This window comes from Camelus ferus, chromosome 1, assembly GCF_009834535.1.
Source record: "Camelus ferus isolate YT-003-E chromosome 1, BCGSAC_Cfer_1.0, whole genome shotgun sequence".
NCBI classification, from domain to species: domain Eukaryota; kingdom Metazoa; phylum Chordata; class Mammalia; order Artiodactyla; family Camelidae; genus Camelus; species Camelus ferus.
Genome location: NC_045696.1, coordinates 101,618,254 through 101,625,697, shown reverse-complemented (window position 1 = coordinate 101,625,697; position 7,444 = coordinate 101,618,254). Strand labels below are relative to the sequence as shown.

At 39.3% G+C, this 7,444-nt stretch overlaps 1 pseudogene; it reads left to right on the top strand.

Annotated features, from left to right (window-relative positions):
* The first annotated feature begins 4,794 nt into the window (after positions 1-4,794).
* LOC116665859 lies at positions 4,795-5,631 on the top strand (annotated as a pseudogene).
* The last annotated feature ends 1,813 nt before the right edge of the window (positions 5,632-7,444 follow it).

Sequence of the window (7,444 nt, the reverse complement as noted above, 5' to 3'; positions counted from 1 at the left end):
GTCAATCCTTTAATTATGCAGTTACCATAAAATATGAGTGAAAATAAAGATGTGGTCACACCATGCTCACTTATGCAAATGTATGCATGCTCTGCTCTACCAAAGGAAGTCCATGGTGTGGATGACTCCCAAAAGGTGGAGGACCATAGTGTGAGGCCAGCATAGACATACCTGGATCACGTGGCACACAGAGAGGTCAGTTATCTTGGAAACATCTAATCTCAAGCGGAGATTCAACAGGGATACAATAGATGTTTTTCCAAAAACAGGCTGCACCTGGCTAGCTCAGTTGGTAGAGCGTGGAACTGTCCAGCTCACGGCTGAGTCCGTGTTGGGCTCCCAACACCAGCAACAGCAATAACAAGAAGTTTCCGTGCTTAGGCTTCCAGGGTGCTGTCTCCATTTCTGTTCTCATCAATCCCAACTCGACTCTTTTCACTTTATTCCTTCTCTTTAGATTATTTTTTATTTAAGCAGCACTTGACATGACAAAATCTTAGCCGTATGAAGTGTGTATTATATTGTGTATATTAAACCTGAACTCCCGATTCCAAATAGTCGACGCTTCTAACAAATTCTAACAAATCAAGATATTCCTGACTGGCTTTTGACTGTTTCACAAACAAAAGGTGAAACTTTAGGGACCTGCCCATTTGTTCAGGGTGTCCCTTTCATCTGGGATGTCCCGATGACCTTGTGTTTCTTCTCAATCTGTTCTTCCTTCATGGCCAATTCTGTCCTCTCTTTTCATACAAATGTGCCTGCCTTCCTAGAACCTATTTTGTTCTTATGTTCTTATTAGCTGACTCCATGTCCGTCTTCCCCACTGACTATGAATTCCTCAAGTGAAAGAAGTTTTTCTTCTTGACTTCTGCTTCCTGTATGAAGAGCCAAGGCTCAGTAATTGTAAACATAAATAAAAGGTCCTGAAAGAGGCCCAGAAGCGTGTAGCACATGATATTGTTAACCTTGTAGGAAAGAGTCCATGAGCTTCTGTTCTGAGTGATGTTCCATTTCCTGGTAACTCCATATCCCTGGCTGATACATTAACAAAGTGGATGAACCTGAAAATAATTTTCTCCTCTTATTGTTGACTTCACTGTTGTTTTTATTCTTTTATTCGAGAGTAACTTAAGTACATTAACCATAAAAGATACAGAGACAATAAAACTAAACAGAACAAAACAAACAGGAAAAAAAAAAAAAACTAGGCAAAACAACAACAACAGAGAAACATGAAAACCAAAATGAAACAAAAGAGCCAAATAATAAAGGTGGGCAGGGAAAAAGAAAGCTAGAAAGCTTAGCTTAATTAAGGCAATCCCTGGTACATTCACTGTAAGGGGACATTAAAAGCCTTTGCAGCGTGTCTCATATAATTAAGCCGGTGGTGTTACAGCAATTCTTTGAGGGCCCAGATGGATTAATTAGCATATGCTATTGCATTAATAAGGTCAGTTGAGCGAGCTGTTCAGGACCTGAACAGGAAACACACATTAAGGTCTCTAGTAAGTATCTTGAGTGGAGATATTCTGAATTGTTGAGAGAACGTCCCCATCTAGGGCTCTTGCTCCTTGGATCACCTGCTCCAGGACTGATATGATTGAATTTGGGTGGAAAGGAGGCCTTAAGCAATGAGTCTGTTAATCTGGGTGTTCAGTAATCCATTGGGAGCCACCTCTAGGTATATAAAAATGTCAGAGGTATTTCCGTGTACACACTGCCACCAGTTAAAACAAACGGTCACAGAGTCAGAGGTAAAACTTGTCAAACACTCTCAGATACACCATTCATAGAACAAAAGGTTTCCTCAACTCTGCCCAATTCTAAACAATTTAAGTAAAAGGTCGGGTGAAGGTAGGGGATGTTTACAAGGAACCAGTGGAATTTTACCACATGGAGGGGCCAACTGTAGACCCAGAAGGGAAAGGTCATATCAGAAGTTCCTCTACTTCTCCCTGGACCGTCTCCATTTCTCTCAGCCCACCTACTTCATCTTCTAGTCTCTTTATAAACCACTTTTCTCTGATTCTTCATGCAAGGACTACAGATACCAACATGAGGCACATCTTCCCAGTCCCCATGTTTAGATGTCCTTAAAAATTCAGTGTTGTCAGGTTGTGACTGGAGTCCCCGAGTCCTAACACTAACCTCACCCAAGGAAGGATCTCATTCATCCAGCTTGGATCAGTATTACCTTGACTGAATGATTTGGGCAAAAGAGGCAGGGTCCCAGAGGTTGACTGCTGGAGAGCGGTTTTAGAGGAAAAACCAGGGCCTGGGCAGCGTTCACAAAGATCTCATTCAATGAATGTAGGACCAAGCACATTTGCAGGAACTGAAGACCATGAGGGAGCTTTTGTCTATTGAAGGGAAGGACATCCAGAACATTCAGGAATGAGCTTTTATTTCCTCTTAGGTTATGGAGGGAAATATTTTGTACCTTAATGAAGACTGTGCCTTGATCATAAGTGACATTACTTGGAAGTACTGAGTCTCAGTCACTGCTGTAGAAAGCCGGAGAGTGAAGTCCAAACATACTTGTGAAATTTAAAGGCATAAGTAATTGCTTCCATAATTGTTTCTGCACATTTATCTTGAGAAGAGCAGTAGCTGGGACAATAATTAATGATTTTAATAATAGTGGTCATTTCTTGCTGTGGACGTTAGTCAGTATGTGACCTTCAGTTGTGACATTATACTCTCAGCCACGGTAATCACTTTTTTAAAAACCCGTGTAGAATAAGACACGAATGATACCAGTTCCCTCTGACATCAAAAATGATGATGGTTGTGGGGACAGTAGTGATTGGCAGCAGCTACTTCCTTTCCCTCCTGCTCCTCCAGGGCCTCCCAGCAGGACCACTGTCTCCTCTTGTCACCGTGGGCTCCTTGCCTTCTCCTCTCCCCTTGGGTTCTCTTTTTAATCCTCCTATAGATACTTCACTGCTCCACAGTCACAACCTCCGCACTCCCAGCCGGAACATGGAACCACGCTTTATGCTTTACATTTTTCACATGAAATGTAGACTTTTATGAAAATGATGTTTAAAATATAAATTGCATATCTGAGTCAGAACAACCTACAGCAAGCACATTTTAAGAATTATTCTGTAATACATTTCTTTCTTCTTTTTTTTCATTTCTTAAGTGATGATTTTTTTTTTACATTACACTGTGACTTTCATCGTTATGCTTTAATTCTGATGACAGCACTACCAAAATAATAAATAGTGTCTGCTCCAGTAACTTAACAGAGTAAAACGTTACCACCAGTTGTTCTGAAGCATTAATAAAAAGTTTGGTGCGAAGTGAGCTTCAACAGCATGGGAAGGAAAGGCATTAGATATCGAGGTGTGGGAAGGTTACCTCAAAGCAAAATATGCATTATGATAATTTGAGAGTCTAATAGTTACAGATTTTTCCTTTTCCTGTTTCTGTTGTTATGGAAAAATATAGTGAACTTTTATTATTCTATTCCTTGTTGAGTTGCCCATCTAATTTCAAGTAGCTACATGGCAGGAACCCTTTCATACTTCTTTTATATTGCCTCAGCTGAGCACATAGCAGGTATTCAGTAAATGTTTGTCGACTGATCAATATGAACAAATAAATATTTATCCTTATAAAAAGTTTTCCTGGATTTTTAAATAATTCTTAGGAAACCTCAATGTAGAATAGAATACAGTTTTTCCCTCTTCCTGCGTCCTTTTCCTCCCTGAATAATTCAGATGGGGGTTGATAAAGGTGTCCATGTCTTTGGGAATGGGGAGCCAGGGAGGCCCAGAGTGGGCGGGCAGTCAGAGGTCTCGCAGGGAGAGAAGGGCACCTACAGCTGATGGTGGCCCCGCATGGCTAGTTTGAACCTGAGCAGAGTGAGAGAGAAATTCTTGGGGATGGGTGGTCTTGTGTACCATGTTTGAGTCTGAACAAGTTGAGGGGGTGGCCATGGAGGGGTTACAGCTGGCGTGGGGAGTCAGAGCCCAAGCAGGCAGAGGAGAACGCCTGTGCTGGCTTTGGAATCTTTAAATGGGGAATATCCAGAAATGGGATATTGACTCTATATATGGAGAAACTAATCAAATGAATGTATGTCCTAAAGATAATGGGAAGCAGTTTCTCATAGTTGGAAATGGTATTACAAATATAGCAAGGGAGAAAACTAGAATGGACTCTGTAGATTGGATTCAACAGTATTAGTGTGAATTCATGGCTTTTAGGATAAATTGATAAAGATAGGTAACTACAGAATTAAATACAGTTAATGTGTTTGTAAACCCACTAAACATTGATGTACACGTGTGTCTGTGAATGTTAAGTGTGTGCACACGTCTATTCCCTTGCTCTGCCCACTGGCAGGATTCTGTAACCACTTTTCTCCACAAAAAGTATCCAGGGCTCCTTTGAGAAATGCTGCTTTCAGGGCTGGTGTGGGTGAAGTTTAATAAGCCAGAGTCATCTTGTGGCAGAAGAAAGAATTCAAAGCCTTCTCGGAGGGGCTCCCACGAAACAAAGTCCAATTTCAGTATCAAAATAAATATTTGAATGGATTGCAACCTATTGGCAAAACAGAAAACCAGGAGTCTATGGTGATACAGTTAAGTAAATGAATAAACTAAAAGCTTGATAAGAAACAGGATATTTAGATCCCACATTAATCAAGTGATCAAAGTGAATACCATTATCAGTGGGACAAATTGAAATGATGCCCCAATTCTTACACACTAGATGAATAAGTGAATGACTAATGAAATATGAAGAAGGAATTAATGCAATAAAAGCTGAAATATACGTCTGCGCTGGGCTGCCACCCATGCTGGGCTGTGGCAATGGAACTCAGCGCCGAATACCTCCAGGAGAAGCTGCAGCCTGACCTGGAGGCAGAGCACGTGGAAGTGGAGGGCACGACTCCCAGACGCTGTGCGTCCAGCTTTCCAGTCCTTGTGGCCTCGTCGCCAAGTTCGAGGGGAAGCTGCTGCTTCAGAGACACCTGCTTGTGAACACTGTGGCTAGCGAAAGAGCTCCGGCACATCCACGCCTTCAAGCAGAAAACCCTGACCCCAGAGCAGTGCGCCCGAGAGCAGCAGAAATAAGGGACCCGGACCAGCACACCAATTAAATCATGAATCAGGACTAAAAAAAAAAAAAAAAAAAAAAAGGCTGAAATATATATATATGGGGGGGAGAATAAAAGTCTTATTAATCAATAAAGGCAATATATGGCAAAACTGATAAACATTTGCTAAGTCTGACCGGGGGGAAAATGACATAGGCAATAATTTAGTAATAGAAAAGAAGAAATAGGGCTATTAACTAGAGCTGTGGAATTGAACAAATTTGAAGAAAATGCTATGTATGTACAGATTTGGACCAATAAATTTGCAATTCTAGGAGAAAAAAAATTATTTTTTTCTAAGAAGATGTAAATTAATAGCAATGACTCAGAAAGAAGTAGAAAACTTCAAAACCATCAATAGCACAGAAGAAATGGGAAATGCAGTCAAAAATCTTCCTCAAAGAACTAGTGCCAGATGGTTTACTCTAAGTTTCATAGAAATTTAAAGGAATAGCTAATGCTCATGTTTTAGAAATTCTTCTGGATGATTAAAAAAGGTGGAAAGCTATCTAATTAATTTTCCAAGGCTAATTTTAGAGTGATACCTAAACTGTATGATTTTAATACAAAAAGGGCAAACTTCTAGTAGTATTCGGATTATAAACATTGATGCAAAAATTCAAAGTAAGTTATCAGCAAGGAAACTGCAGCAGAGGATTGAAAGTATGACTAAGCAGGGATTTCATCAGGAGATCTAATGCAGTTCTCTGTAGAAACAGATTAGAAGGGGGGAAAATACAATATAATCATCTTAATTGATGCCCTTCTAAAACAATTAGTAAAATCTACTACCAGTTAATATTAAAAAACTCTTCACTAGAAACAGAAGGGAAGCTCCTTAATGTGCTAACAGATAGCCATCAGCAATCCACAGCCAGTGTTCCAGAAAATGCTGTAACTTTTGAAGTCTTCTCAAAGTCAGGAATGAGACACTAATGAGATGCTATTCCCACAACTCTTCGACACTATAGAGGACTAAAACCAAACAATAAATTTGATAAGAAAACAGAAAGAGGAACCATTGGAAAGGAAGAGACAACTGTCATTATCTGTAGATGACACAATGATATTAAATACAAAACTTCAAATTTAAAGGAGAAATATTTAAGCCAGGGAGACTTAAATGTGCTATTAGAATGAAAGCTCTAGGCTTATGAGAAGGGCCAGTGTCAATCATACCGCTCTGGTTTTAGTCCTTCTTTGGCCCGGTAACAAAATTAATTGTATAATGAAAGCATCCGTAAATGTTTGTACTATGTTAACTCAAGTTGTTTCCATAAGAAGTTACTTTGTTATCTTTAGAAATGAAGCTTTGTGTGTTATGCCATTATTTGGAAAAAGTTTCAAAATAGAAAACAGAATTGGGCTGGATTCTAATAGTTTTGCTGTTCCTCCAAAACAACCATTTCCAGATATTCACTCTCTTTTTTATCTGCTTATGGAAAGCCAGCAGATTCACATATTCAAATATATACAAACTCATAATCTATATTTGCAGTGGAGTTCCATTCACTTTTTATTTATAGGACCTTCAGAGTTGTAGAAATTATTATTATCATCATTATTACTTTCATGCATCATTGAACCCATTTTGAGCCATTGATTCAAGTTTTCAAACAGGGGCATTAACTCAGCATGATACTTACAATAGAAGATATTAAAGTCACAATTATGAAAAACATATCACAAGTGAAAAAATTCATCAGCAGAGACAAAAATACACTCTGTTAACTGAAGACTAGACAAGAATTGATCCACACTCTCACAGGACCTACAACAGCTTTTCAAAAGGTGATGATACATGTGACAAGATTCCTATGAAAATCAAATCTTTTCACATTTCCCATCATAAGTTTCTGAAATGCTTGTTAGCATGATCATTTCCTTACTTTTTCTTTGAAAGCTTCCATGTTATCTGAAGACCACTTGATTGAACCATGGACCAGATGTCTGGAAACTTCACTTCAGCTCCACATATTTGAGGAAGGAACATTGAGACAACATCTGGGTTGAAATTATATGTAGGAAGTGGAATAGCTAAGAGAAACTGCTCACCTCTCCCCTGTTTTCGTTGGAGGAGAGGCTCAAAGCCATTCCCTGGAACTGGGCCTAGACTTGGTACTTTCTTCTCCATATTTGAGGACTTAATTTATTAAGTGGCAATGTTTGAAAGCTTCCATGGTGATAATGGTGCATTAGGAGTCATTGTGGGTAGGAAAGCAGAACCTCGTAGAACTTTTTTTCCCCAATAAACTCATCTCTTAAAATTATTCATATCTTGTCTCTGTTTTCAAAAGGAGCACATTAGTCTTCAGTTTAAAGAAAATG